The sequence below is a fragment of the Cryptomeria japonica genome, chromosome 3, assembly GCF_030272615.1.
Source record: "Cryptomeria japonica chromosome 3, Sugi_1.0, whole genome shotgun sequence".
Taxonomy (NCBI): domain Eukaryota; kingdom Viridiplantae; phylum Streptophyta; class Pinopsida; order Cupressales; family Cupressaceae; genus Cryptomeria; species Cryptomeria japonica.
In genome coordinates this window covers 198,457,347-198,473,085 of record NC_081407.1, presented here as the reverse complement: position 1 = coordinate 198,473,085, position 15,739 = coordinate 198,457,347, and the positions used below count along the sequence as shown (strand labels likewise).

General features: G+C 37.6%; 1 protein-coding gene across 2 annotated transcripts in view; it reads left to right on the top strand.

Annotated features, from left to right (window-relative positions):
* LOC131061586 (uncharacterized) overlaps positions 1-15,739 on the top strand; it is a 111,475-nt gene that overhangs the window by 12,344 nt on the left and 83,392 nt on the right. The gene's annotated exons all lie outside the window — the stretch shown is intronic.

Here is a 15,739-nt window from a genome sequence, read left to right as displayed (position 1 = left end):
CACTTTCTCTCTTGCCCTGATGATGGATCATGGTGTTTGATCTGAAATGTTGGCAACATCAAAAAGCTACACGGTCAAATCCAGAAGAACTAAAAACAAATCGTCATAGTAGTCAACAAATATAAGTGCTTGGGTTTTCCTCTCTATGGCTTTTTGTTGACCATTTGGAACAAATACCCAAGCATCAAATGATAGCATGATAGCATCAAATGAAAAACAATAAGAATAAAAATTAAAAAAGAACATGCTTGAGAGAGAATTTTAATTGCAAGAGGCTGCAAGAAAATGGAGCCTTGACCATGCAAATACCACCACTTATCAACACTTATCCTATATTTGTCATGAAGAGCCGAGACAGCATGAGTTTTTGAAGATATGAATTGGCCAAACTTGCTCAAGACAATATTACGAATTTTGTCATCTATATATATCTTTATAAATGCAGCCTTATAGCTAGTAACAACCACTCCATCTCTATATGGTGCCACCCTCCTTGGCAATGAAAGTACCTCTTTGCTATAATACATTGGTGATAAAGAAAATGCTAAGAGATGTAAGGGGGCGGTCATCTTGTTCCAATCTTGTTCCAACAGTCAATGATAATTTGTTGCATAATTTGTTTTCTTCGGGTCATGTTCCTTGGCCTCTATTATTGTTCTTATTTTGTCTATCATGGCGTCCATGCCATCATAAATTTCACCCAAACATGGGTGATTAGTATCAACATACCTAATCATGCTTTTGTTGGGCTTAGCGAAATTCAAAACATATTCCGCACGAGCCCACCACTCATCATCTAGGATCAATGCTTTTACTTTTTGGGCTCTTTCTGTGCTTGACTGCCTCCATGCACTCCACAAGCTGTTGATGTACACTCCACATGCTGTTGACAACCATAGAACTCAAGGCTTCTCGTACCTTCACAAGTTGTCTTAAGATGATTGTGTGAGATGCAAATTGTGTTTCAGCAACCTATCATGGTATAAAAAATACACTTCACATATCATCAATAAAAAAATTAAATTTAATTTTAATTTTTTTTTTAAATTACATTCAACAACGCCAAGTTGGAGAAGATCCTAAATATGGCTTGTGGCATATGATGATTAGTCACAAACTTTTGAATCTCCTCGGCCTTTGTGTAGACTTGTTTGACCCATTCAATTTGTGTGCCAATCTTTTGTAACATTAAATTGAGTGAGTGGATTGCACATGGTGTCCAAAAAATGTGACTATATGTAGCCTCCACTATAGACCCAACTGCCCTACAATTTTTAGCATTTTCCATTATGAGTTGGACAACATTTTTAGGCTCCATCATGTCAATGGATTATATAAGGATACATTGAAACTTGCAGATTTTACTTGCCCCTCACAATCCACTTCCTTCGAAAACATCGCCCCTTTAGGGTACATTACTATAACATTGATTAATGGTCTATTTTTTGCAATCTTTCCATCCATAAGAAATTATGACAACTATTTTGGGCTATGTATCCTTGATCACTCTCAATGATGTTGAATTTAGTGATCAGATTTACAAGAATGAACAAAAAAATGATAATGCACAGTAACAAGAAACAACACACACAACTAGAAGTGTACACAACACAAGTCTACCCTGGGAAAACCTCCCTCTTGGAGGAAAAAACCCAGCATTAAGTGTACCTGATTTGATTGATGTAAATCCAGTAACAATTACAGCATTATCCTGCCTTAGGGCATAAATATAAAGACTTAGCTGATAAGGAATGGTGAACTTGTTGTCTGAATCAGAACTCAGCAGGTATATGATGATGCTCCAGTCTGAACCAGATTTGCAATCCCTTCACTAATAGTTGCGGGCCTTCTAAGATATTCGCTGAACTTTAATGGTGATGCATTGACCTTCCAAGATGGTTCGCTGACCTTCAGAGGTGGTTCGCTTGCCTTCAATGAAGATTCACTAACCTCCAGAATGAGTGGGCAGATCTTGCATTATTTAGGAGCAGAGACAGCAGCATAGACTTTGCCTTAATCTTCAACTGGAAATTCGCATTACTTGCAGAACTAACTTCACATTATTGATGATGAAACTGAGTGATAAATGCATACAAATGAATCTCTATTTATATGTGGCGTGGAGACCAATTCAAGTCGGCTTTACCTTAAGTTTTGGTGCCAAGACTTAATTACAATTATAAGGCTTACACGTTACCTTATGTCTTGCCCTATTTTGGTGTCCTAATAATGATTAAGTTATATTGCAAGGGGAGCGCACCTATTTAGGGCCACACGTTACATGAAGGGGTGTGTCGCTACGTTTGGTGAGCTTAATGCATTTGGGCCCAGCTCTATAAGGATTCGGATGTTGCCTTAAGGCAATCCGAATCCATTTGTTTTCCTAACCTAGTTACAAAATCAACACTCCCTCTTAACTAGGGAGGAAAATAAATACATAACCAAATTCACATGGACAAACCCATGGCATGAACATTTACAAGGTTTAGGATTAGGGCCCAACCCTAATAGTACAATCAATATACAATTCGTGATTTGATTATGCAATTACATCACAATGAACCTTTACATGATCTTCTCTAGCAATGCCTGCAGAGGATGAAGCCAATGCTTCATAACTTTATACTTTCCTGGGGACCCGCATGTAACGCCATGATCTTTCATCATGCACATCCGCAGAGGATGACAGAGACCTTTCCATATGCACACCTGCAATAATTAATACTCAAAGAGATATATAACCATACAACATAAATCATGCACAACCGCAGAGGATACATAAGCTTCTTCACAGAGAAGAACAACCTGTCACCTTGCACACCGCAGAGGGTGAACTCACCTTGCACTCCGCAGAGGGTGAGAGAAACCTGCCACCTTGCACTCTGCAGAGGGTGAGTGAGAACTACCACCTTGCACTCCGCAGAGGGTGGATGATACACCCAGTGTATCATGGTTAGTATCATCATAAAATAAACATTTTGCAATAATCAAGTAATACATTTAGACATATCAATTTCATTATCTGAAACACAATGATTAGAACTCAGCAAAATAAAAAAAATATCAAGAAAGCATGAGGCTCCCTCTAAAACTCTATCTAACTGATAAATTCAAAATAAGGTTTCTGACCAAACCCAATTCTAACAAAATTAACAATTGTATCTTTAATGAAGGAGAATGTTTGAAAGCTTATGTAGTCCTTCAAATTTTAGACTGATGGCAAGAGCTGAAGTGGACCTTCTTGCAGTAAGCTTGTAGACCTGAAAATTTTTCCCTCTAGAGTAGCTGAAAGGATTAGATTCCAACACATTATTACTGAAATAAACAATAAGATCAGAAAATCAACAAACCAATAGATCAAAGGAGGAAATCATCTTCATGATTCTGAAGATTTGATACTTCATTTATGTTTGCATCTTCTTGCTCGCCTTGGGTTTGACAGTCCCTTGCAAAATGACCAAGCTTGTTGCATCGGAAGCATCGGATGTGGGACAAATCTCTTGGTCTCTTTTTTGAGTGAGAAGTAGAAGAGTTGAAGTCTCTATTTCTCTTGAAATCATTCTTCTTCTTCCAATGTCTATTTCTCTTAAAATCATTCTTCTTCTTCCAATGGCTGCCCTCCTTCTTAGTAAATAGAACATGTTGTTCATTATAAGGGTTCTTAATTTTTCCCTTTGCAGCCAGTTGGGATTCTTCTTGAATGCAATCTCCCATTAACTGATCAAATTTAGGGAGTTCAACTCTAGCACTGATTCCTTGAACAAATGGTTCCCAAGAGGGAGGAAGGCCATTTAAGGCTGTCATAGATAAGTCGCTATCTTCAACATTCTTCCCAAGGGTGGCAAGCTGATCTCTTAGCTCAAAGATTCTCATGAAGTAATCAGCAATCGGTTCTTCTGCCTCTAATTTGATGCTAGAAAGCTGATTCCTTAGGGCAAGTATGAAGCTGGTATTGTTGACTTCATACATCTTCTCCAATGTGGTGAACATTTCCCTAGCTGTTTTCTTCATGGAGATAGATGACACCAAGCGATTTTTGACTGAGTCTATTATAATCCTTTGAGCTTGGAAGTCCTTCTTCTTCCACTCTACTTTCTTAGTTTCGCCCTCAGGTTCCTTAGCATTCTTGCCAACATATTCAGCAAGATCATTCAATGCCATCATTACCCTGACCTTCCATGAAGCATAGTTTGTAGGACCTTCCGGTCTATCTTCAGCCCTGATGTACGAAGACATGAAGACTAAACCTTCGAACAATAGGCTAGACAGACAAGTACAAATTTGACCACAACCTTTACAACTTCTACGAACCTAGAGCTCTGATACCATGTTGAATTTAGTGATCAGATTTAGAAGAATGAACAGAAAAATGATAATGCACAGTAACAAGAAACAACACACACAACTAGAAGTGTACACAACACAAGTCTACCCTGGGAAAACCTCCCTCTTGGAGGAAAAAACCCAGCATTAAGTGTCCCTGATTTGATTGATGTAAATCCAGTAACAATTACAGCATTATCCTGCCTTAGGGCATACATATAAAGACTTAGCTGATAAGGAATGGTGAACTTGTTGTCTGAATCAGAACTCAGCAGGTATATGATGATGCTCCAGTCTGAACCAGATTTGCAATCCCTTCACTAATAGTTGTAGGCCTTCTAAGATATTTGCTGACCTTTAATGGTGATGCATTGACCTTCCAAGATGGTTCGCTGACCTTCAGAGGTGGTTCGCTTGCCTTCAATGACGATTCGCTAACCTCCAGAATGAGTGGGCAGATCTTGCATTATTTAGGAGCAGAGACAGCAGCATAGACTTTGCCTTAATCTTCAACTGGAAATTCGCATTACTTGTAGAACTAACTTCACATTATTGATGATGAAACTGAGTGATAAATGCATACAAATGAATCTCTATTTATATGTGGCGTGGAGACCAATTCAAGTCGGCTTTACCTTAAGTTTTGGTGCCAAGACTTAATTACAATTATAAGGCTTACACGTTACCTTATGTCTTGCCCTATTTTGGCGTCCTAATAATGATTAAGTTATATTGCAAGGGGAGCACACCTATTTAGGGCCACACGTTACATGAAGGGGTGTGTCCCTATGTTTGGTGAGCTTAATGCATTTGAGCCCAGCCCTATAAGGATTCGGATGTTGCCTTAAGGCAATCCGAATCCATTTGTTTTCCTAACCTAGTTACAAAATCAACAGATGTCTCTATTGAAGCTTTCTTTTTTGCCAATATGGTGGTTTGCACCTTTTCATACCCAGGACTAACATAAATAGGAGGTGTATTGCAAAGGGTATTCACCATCTCTCGCCAATAAGATGGTCTTACAATGTTGAAAGGAAGCCCATTGCCATAAATACAACGAGTAATGTTTTAATTTGCGACCTCTTTGATTTTATTTGTGAAGGCCTTGTCCAATGGACATCTTCTTTTGTGAAACTAAAACATTCTCTTGTTCAAAAGATGGTGGCGTTGGCATGAAAGGATGTGGGCCAGCTGGTTGTGTCAAGCCACTAGGAGGTTTCTTCAAGCTTTTCTTGTTTAGAGGATGTGCAATACTCTTTGATTTGTTACTTCTCATGTTGGCATAAGTGATCTTTCACTTGAAAATACACTTGAAAATATGAGCTCATATACTCTATGATGCAATGGTTACATTGCCAAGGAAAACTCCCACCACTAGACATTTGTTTAATCATTGTTGTATATTGCCAAAGAGGCGACATTGCGCCAATTCTAAAAGGACTCTTCATTCAGTCCCAGGCAACTGAACTAGAACTTCTAGTTCCAGCCATCGTGTATGAACCTAAAATGGAAAACATTATTGAAAAAAAAACAGCATTATAACCCCTTATATGCATAAAAAGTTCAAAAAAATAGTCAAGAGGAAATGTTATTTTGAAAAATTAAATTCATCAATTGAAGGAGACTATAAGGCCCAATTACATAAAAAGCCTAACTACAAGGCTCAATTACATAAAAAGCTTGATTTCCAAGCCCAACTATATGAAAAAGCTGGATTATATTGTACAACAAGAAATGAACTCAAGTATGGCAAAAAATGAACTCAATTTCACAATTAAAAAAACCACATGGTATGACTTGCTCCTCCTTTAGTTTTCATTGTACAATCATCTTGCTTCTCCTACATTGATAAGTAGGAGATGTTTTCCACAACAAGCCAAATTGTGATATTGCTATCGGGATTCAATTGTGTAGTTTTCGAGTCAAACTCATTGACCCATGTTTCATGACTAGTGGTTCACAAGAATCCATCTCTCATGAGAATGAATGGAACACTTAGCACTAATTGTTGGAAGGTTGGTGCCTTCATCCCCTTGGTTGTTTAGCATTGCCCTCGAGGATTCGTGACATGGCTTAATTGCCTCCCGTGGTTTATTTATCTTTGGTGTTTTTATCGGGCATTAATAGGTTGATCTTTTGGTGCAATGGCAAACCTTGGGCCAACAAGTGGTATTAGAGCTCAGGTCATGAGTTCGAATCCCTTTGTTGTGTTGGGGGGGAATTGTTGGAAGGTTGGTGCCTTTGTCCCCTTGGTTGTTTAGTGCCGCCCTCGAGGATTCACGACATGGCTTAACCGCCTCTTGTGGTTTGTTTATCTCTAGTGTTTGTATCGGGCATTAATTAGTCGATCTTTTGGTGCAACGACAAACCTTGGACCAACACTAATTGCATCTAGATGACCATCTCATTTTTCTCATTTTGTATGATAGTTTGCACGACAACTACCCTATTGTTTCATCATACAGGGACACCATAACATAGGACACCTCTTGGCAAAGGAAGTAAATCATACGGTTTGACAAGAAAAAGGGAGTCAAGGTCACATTGTACAACCAACGAGGACTTATGCTTGCATCGTATGAGAATTCCCTTCAAGTGACTTACTCCTCTGCATTGCACAATCATTCTCTAACCACATCGTACGATGGTTCATTTCAGGTGATTCATCCCTTTTTTGTATTGTATGATTTCAATTTTCAATCATCTTGTAGCATACAATCGCTCTTGGCTTACATCATAATGTATGGTACCAATTCATGTTACTCTTATTGTACATCTTTTTTGGAGTTTGGCCAGCCTAATTAAATTTTTGCATCATATGGTCTTTTAGTCTCGACCCCATCGTATGGCCATATCATTCCCTTTTGGTATAGGCAACTAAACTTCAAAGCATATGACGAGAGGAGATATGTGCATTAGGAAATGAGGTATGGTAGACATGTTTCATTGGTGATGTACAACGAAAATGGGAAATTAAACCTCCTATATGGCTGAGAGTAAGGAACCTCATTGTAAGGCAACTCCCAAACTCCTACATTGTATGACCCTTCATTCTCCTCTCTTGCATCATATGACACTTTACATCTTTCTTTGAATCGTACAACTAGCTCATTCCTCCCTTTGCATTGTATGGTCTTCTTGTATGTGCTGATCGCTTGCAAATCCAAACTGCCTCAGTGTATAGCAACAGGGTTCTTGGCTTTGGTGTTAGTAGTCATCCATTCTGCTACTCAATTGTTATAACTGCTTTGTGGAAAGAAGTTGGTTTGGAGCGTTATTCACATATTGGCATACGTTGACAACACCATAAAATTTCTCTATTTTGGCTTTGTTTGCATTGTTTTTTCTCTTAAAAATCATGAAAATGATGTGTGCCATAAAGGTTTGTGTGGTTTTGAAGGTCTTAATTTGGTCCTGGTGGTAGGGGCTCAGCCCCTCTATCTTGCCTTGTGTACCACGACAAGGAGTGTGCTAGTAGGGTTGACATGAACCCTGTGAGGGATGCTACCCCTCAACCTCGTTGGGGGCATTGCCCCTTGATCTTGTGGGACATTGCCCTTGTCTCCCACCACACTTATTTGATTTTCCATGTACTCTTATAGTTTGAGTTTGCAAGGTACACTTCCAAGTTCGTCTACAATATTGTCATTTGTTTGGAAAGTCTCCCCTAATATTACTTGATGTTTACTTATCATCTGGAAGATTACTTTTTCTTTTGGGTGGGATGATTTAGTTAGTGTACAATGCCCATTATCATGCTTCGATAATATTGGTTATTCGGCTATCTATTAATTGTTTGTCAACTTCGGGTAGGTATAAGCATTGGTTGGTTGACATTTGTGTTCCTCTTGGCAATTGTTGAGTCCTTTAAATAGATTGTGTACTGTCAAGGAAAGTGGTATGATGTAGTTGGATTGATTTTGATCCTTAGCTGATCATCTCTAGTCTTCTTTTGTAATAATTTCATGTGCGAATAAAGATATATCTTACTCTTGCATTTGGAATGCATTGTCATCTCTATTTTTAATTCATGCATTTATTTTATCAAATAGACCAGTTACAAGAACCACCACTTAATTGATCTATCAACTCTAATATGTGAAGTACTAGCATCCAAAGGGCGTTTTGTGTTGCTTGTTGTTTGGATGGGATGTTAAAAAATGGTGATCAACATGGGGGCTCTAGAGCCTCTAGATTCCCTTGTAGATATTTGTGTTAAGAGGGTGATGACCTTGCAAAGAAAAAGACTTAGGTATTGCTATTTTGAATGTCTAAAGAAAGTAGAGTGTTGAATCTTTAAATATTTAAAGAAAGTAGATAGAGAGATCGACACAAAATCTGAATGGACAAACCTTCCATATGAATCTGCTCTCACATGTGCTATGTAAGGGGGATGCATTTATAACTGATTTTTACTCTTGAACCCATTTAAGGTGTTTTGCCATGCTTCCTTGGTAGATGCCTCTATTAAGTAGGGGAGCAATGATGGGGAATTAGGTGCCTCATGCATGTAGGCCTAAGCCACACCTAAACAATAAAAAACCCAAGAGCTTGGCCAAATTGTGGAAACAATCCGAAGTTCACACATTGGAGATCTTTAAGAGGCATTGTTCGAGACCAAAAAGAAAGAAAGAAAGACCTTCCCAAGAATTATACCTATCATTTATTAGCACCGAGAACAGCAGTAGATAAATTCGCACATTTGCTAGAAAAACTACACACCTATTCCCTTCTCTGAAGCAATAAACAAAGAAGACCTCCTGATTCCTATATATCGAGCAGGGCTTTCAAAATCCCATTATTGTGTGTCCATTTCCAATTTGAATCCCTCGCAAGCCCTGAGATTATGATCTACAAGTCACCTTCTACAATCAAACATCTACCTTAAGATATTGTAGGCACCTTCAATCCTTCTAACAAGGCTTCCAATTTCTCTTTATTATTAGACCTCCTTCCTAAGAAAAGGAAACAACCTATGATGAGCTTGCCCTCTTCATCTCAAAGAAGGAAGCTACAATCACTAGGGCTTGGATTGCCCAAGAGGCATTGTGAAATTTCAGCATCACAATCCCATCCAAAGTTTATTTTCCAAGTTGCTAGAGATCTTTTTCTGTGGTTTCAACTTTGGTGGCAAGAACAACAACACTACATTTAAACCATTACACCATACCAATATTGGTGTTGATGTAGAATGGTTGAGGACATGTTGTATTTACATTTGATTGTCAATAAAGAAGAGGGGAAGGGTAATTTGAAAACAGGGTTATACAAGAAGTAGAATTCCAGAACAAATATTAATTGAGGATCTAGTTTGGTAGAGAGAAGGAAACTAAAAATAGAGATAAAGAAGAAGAAAACTAAATGGTCTCCAATCTCATCAAAGCATGCTTTTATGAATTAAGAAGTTATGAATTAATGGATCATGCTACTTATCCAAACAAATGACCGCCAGGAAGGAAATAATGTTATGAAAGAGAAGTGAACACATTTCTTATTTGGGAAAACCTTCAAAGGGGAAAAGCCAGCTTGGTTGTGGCAATTGCATTGCTACCAAATTATTATTAAAAGGTAGACACATACATTGAGTTGTAAAATGGTGTGGAATACAATCTACCCCTTGCTCCACTTGCTATGTATACACTATTAGTCTATGGCATGAATTACAATTGGAATTCTTCGCCTCAATGTTCTACAACACTCAAATCTACCTCTCCTCCTACAAACCCAATTCCCTTTTATCCATAAATATGCATTGGGATTTCTTCCTCATGGATTAGGAGGTCCCAAAAGCAGAACTTGAAGGAGAAATGTTGGAATGCTTATTTTAAATTCCATTTATTGGTGTCAGGGCAAACCTGTCACTTTGAGATAGCTGGTAGTTACAAACTCACCATGGCAATAATGAGACTGCCACAGTGATTCCAAAAGTGCCCTCCATTGGGAACCAGCAGTTCTGCTCTGCTGCATTTTTCAGGTTGTTTCTAAGAGTTGCTACTGCTAAAAGTGGCTCCACCGTGAAATTTTGGTTGTCCTGATCCGTTGTAACTTGTGGATCACTAAATGGTTCATTCATTGTGAGAATAGAAAAATCAAGTCTTACATAAATGGCGAGGAAAGAAAAAGAGGAAAGAGCAAGCAAAACAAGTAAAGGGAGATGTCACAACAATGTTTATAGAGAAATGGAGGCAATCCAGCAAATAATTGCACTTACAGATGATTGCAAGTAGCTATTATGAAGAAATTAGGAAGTTTATCTCTCTGTGTAAGTTAGAATACAAATACTTATCATGCATCTTGCCTGGGAGGTGAGCTGTAATTATATTTTATTTTCCAAGTGAGCGATATTGATGTTGAGGAGAAGAATGGCATTTGTAGGTTACAATCAATTAAAAGCACTATGCTATATAGGTAACAGGAATGTTGAAAACAGTTTGTGCTATTCGAATTTGTTTCTCTACTCTTATGATTCAAGAAACTGATGTTTGGATTATGTCCATTAATGTGACTGAGATAGAGGATGTCTCTGTTCCAATTTGACATGGGGTCAACATATAGCATGTTCCACATACAACATTTCTTTGTATCTTTGGTGTAAGATCATTCATTAGGGAATAGATGGTTGTCTTCCAGCATTGCTGAATCACCGCATTACTGTAGCATTTCAAATCACAGTGCAAGAAGCTCCACAGAGAACATATCTCTGAATTCTATAGTAATTTGTACCAGAGATAATGAAACACCATTTACCTCTTTTGTGCTATGGAGTTTTATCTTTGGGGCCTTTCCCTCTAATTTGTATATGCATGCCACTTTTTTTTTTTTTTTTGATGAATAGGTGTCTAAATTATCATTTATAAAAAATGCTGTTGCACATATTCACAAAAAGAAAGGCGGGTGGATATGAAATCACACCCCTAAAGTCCATAAGGGGCTAACACCCAGATCAAAAAATGTCAAAATAAAAACAAACCACTAGGCAGCAACAGCAGTAACAGAGCGGGGAGGAGGAGGATCCCAGTCCCCCAGTTTACCCCATACATCAGTGGAGTCTGGGGTATCCACTGGAGGGTCCCACCCTTCGCCATCTTTGAAGCTTTATTTGAGTTTCTTTCTGTATCTGATTTTGCTTTTCACATGTGTTTCTTTTTGCGACATGCATTATATGTTTACAATCTAATAGAACCATAGTAACAGTTCAAGCAGGAGGAAACACCTATGTCTTGTCAACTGAGGATTTCGTGTCTGCCTTTTCTAAGGGTTTCTGGCAAGGGTGCTAGAGTTTTTTGCAGGTCTGCCTGTAAATTTGCAGAAGGGTTTCGTGTCTCCTGGAACTCTTGCGTTTTTTTTTCGACCCTGATTTGTGCTTTCCGTGTGCTTTTCGCGCGTTTGTTCTTTGATTGGTATTTTCCGGCGGAAGATTTTGGGTAGCGTTTGTATTTCGCGTTTTACCCTGCTTAGCGACGACGCAGATGTCTAGGTTTTTTGCGTTTTGACAGACAATTTTTCGTTTTTCGGTGCGGAATTTTAGTGGCTTTCGTTTGCAGATTCCGCGTTTTTGTCTAGGTTTTCTTGCTCCATGATTTACTTTTTTTTCTTTTTTTCAGAATGCGATTTCCGGCTTCTGTTTTGTGTTTCATGATTTTTGGTGGCGCGACTGATCTAGGTGCCATCTTTTTCAGCCCATGATTTTTTTTTTCAGTTCACGATTTTCTCTAGGTCCGCGATTTTTCTGCGGAGTCGTTGATTTCCAGGTTCTTTATTCTGTGGGCAATGATGCAATTTTCTGGCAGGGTTTTTTTTTTTTCGAAAATCAGGATTCCTTTTTTGGCAGCCAAGAATGATGTTTTTTTTTTTCTAATTTTTTTCTCATAAAAAAATTAGTGATGGGTTTTTAATATTTTTTTCCTTAAATTTTTTTTTCGGGTTTTTATGATTTTTCCCTTAAAAAAATTATTTCTGGGTTTTGTTAATTTTTTCCATAAGAATTATCTTTCTAGGTTTTCACGGTTTTTTCCTCAAAAATTGTTTGAGGGTTTTCACGATTTTTTCCTAAAAAATTGTTTGTAGGTTTTCACAATTTTTCTTGTTGGTTTTTTTGATTTTTTCCTCAAAAATCATCTATAATTCGTGAAGTTCGCGTGGGATTTTGTGATTCGCAAAGTTTTCAAGGTTTGACGGTTTTTTTCCTCAAAAATCTTGCTTTGTTGCAGTCTATTTGGGTCCCACCTGGAGTTGCTAGGGCGGACATTTGCAACCGTGGTATCTTGCAATCTATTTTGGAGTTGTTGGATCAAATAGTGCTCAGTACTCTTCTGCAAAAGGGTTTGCCGATTTTTCCTCAAAATCATGGCTCCAGGGTTCAGTAATTCTCGTGTGCCAGATCTCTAATTCGCGTGTGAGGGCTACATCAGCTTGGATGGCTTTTGGTACCCTTGGTCATTTACATTCTGCAGATCCTGGGAGGGTCTCTGTAGCAGCAGAGTTTCTTTGCATTTGTGATCAAAACACCCGCAGTGTCTTCTGTAGGGTATTGAGTACGATGACCATTAGGGAGGGTATTAAAATAATATTAATATCTATTCTTAATGGTCATCTTCTATTCTTAGTGGTCATCTTAGTTGTCGACTTATTTAGTTTGTTTAGTCTTTTAAGTGTAACTATTGCTTCTTTATTAAAGACGCATAGTTAGCTTTTTATTATTTAGTTTTCACTTAAAAACGACTAGTTCTTAATTTAGAACGTCGTCTTGTAAACTCTTTATATACGGCTGTATATCGTTGAATAATTCATTCGATTATTTTGAGCAATCAATTTTTCAAAAGGAACATGAGAACACAGATTTTTATCTTCTTGCTAACTGGCTTCCTACTAATCCATGTAGGCAGCACACCATTGTTTTAAGGAACAACCATGTCCCTAATTGCAGATACCACATCACTACTCATGTTATTGCAGGGGATATTAATACCTTTTCAAACTATGGCCTTGCATGAATAAGAACATTTTAAATATGAAAAAATGGTTCAACTTGTTGCTATATCCTTTAAGCACATTACCTATGGCAGTTTTCAGTAGCTTGTGGAAGGAAAGCCAAACTGGGCTCAAGGTACAAATTCATCATCTTGAAGGATGGAAGTACAGTCTTGGATAAAAAAGACCAATGTAGCATTTGAACACAAATGAATCAGAATCTGAGTACGTTAGAAAAATGAACAAATATTCAGCATTAGTCTCGGTTGTTTACCATTACAATAGGGGGTTCAATTGGGAGAAAATCAATGGGTCTGAGATAGAAGATGGTACTGCAGGAATCTAACAATGACTTAAAATTTATTAGTTTCCACAGGGAATACTTCTTTATGCCTTAGGTGTAAAATTGCTCGATGAGGGAATATACAGCAGTATGGTAGCATTTGTGAATACCATGGCAGTATCATTCTGAATCACAATTCTATATGTTCCACAGGGAATGATCTCTGTATTTTGTTTATATTTTTTTTAAAGAGAATATTCAAGAAAACAAGACCCTAAAATTTGGCGTTGTGGAGTACTTTTTTTTAGAGAATTTATCCACATAAATCTGGCGTCTAAATTTTGGATGTGTACCATATGCTCTGGTACACTTTAACTTTTAATTTGTTTTTGTCAACAGTTTTTCTTTGCACACGAATGGTTCCTTTTTGCAACATATGTTTCTTGTATATATTTTATTAAAAAATAATTTAAATACTTTAGAATATGTTATAAAAGATCTTGCTATCGATGAAATTGTATGTTTACAGGTTATGATAAATAGTAATTATGCAATCTGCGTAAGGTTTCTTATCCATGTAATAAAGAAACTTGAAAGGAACATCTTCCCACAAGGGAATCTACTGAATATCTCTGAACAAGTTGTTAAATGTTGAAATTGGGAAAGTTGAAGTTTAAGTCTGTGCAAGTGGTCATTTTGACTCTGGACAATGTTCTTCGTTTTAACCAAGAATGGCTGTTTGCATAATAGTAGACATAACTTGGGTGCAACTCAGTATTGTTGTTAAAAATAAACCATTTGTGAAGATCCATTGGATTTCATTCCTTAGCGTGGACACATAAGGATGCAAGGCATAATAACTTGGACATATAAATAAATTAAATAGGTTGAAAATAATAAGAGATATTCTTGAATCGAAAATAAGAAATGCTAAAAAAAAGTTATTATGGTATGTAAAGGTAACTTACTTAAGTTTTAGACACTGGTTATTTGTGTGAATTGTTACAAATTATATGGGTACTACCTAACATGACACTCTTTCAAATGTCCAGCCACTCAAGATAGTTTTGGCATCCTCTCATTTCATATGGACATGATTTGGGTTTCCATTTAGCTTAAATATGCAACAGTGAGCACCTAAAATGTGTCCATCAAATGAAAATACGCCTAGTTTTGCAAGAATCTCTACTCCTAACTTTATGGAACTGTCCTGGGTGGACTCCAAATGCCAAAATGAAATTAGGCTGCACCGGTTTTGGAAAAGGACAGATACTGATAGCCATAAAAGTGCACTGGTCCTCCAACAGTACCAATCAGCTGAATATTAGAGAACAGGGTTTTTTAGTAACAAATTAAACAAGACCAATTATAATGATTATTATAGAAGACATTAAGCCCTCTAATATCTTGGTTTTCAGCTTTCCTTGTCTTTACAATCGACTAGTATTGTCTCTTGTTATCCTAAAATTGTCATCTCAAAACCCCAATAAAGCTTCGACTCTTTGCTCCATTGGGAAGTATCTGCTCACTAATACTTTTTCTTTGCCAATGTTTGTCTTGGCCCAGTGCAACTCCCATTTATTGACATATTGGGGGATTAGGGTGGGAACAGTCAGATTAACCATGTCACCCTTAGCCTTACATGTCAGATGTCTTAAAATGTTCTAGGTCCCTTTTTTTGCTTCTATGTTGTTATTTTCCATCATGTTTTGATCCCATATGACCTCACTGAGCATTCTCTTCTACTATTGATCCTTGGGGATGTGTTTGTCCCAGTCCAACGTTGTCACTGGTGAATTCATCTAGGATGGAACTCATACGTGTCTTGGCTTTCCTTTGTAACAAGGTGGCAAATAGGGGTCTTAGCTGTTGAATTCCAAAATCAGATAGCTATTATCCTTAATGGTGGGTCTCAAATTACAACAGAAATCACAATGGGTCATTACAAGGACAAAGGGACTTCACTTAGAGACTGCATTTTATGTAATCAGATCTGTAACTTAAGAAAAGGAGACAACCTTGTGACATGCACCAGTGCTTTAGGCATATACATACTTGGTCTATTAAGTACCTTTAATCCTTGTTGGTTTCACCAATTACACCTCCCTTGATACGTAGTTATTCTGTTATTCTAGTCCAAGGGGCATGCCAATGCACTGAATA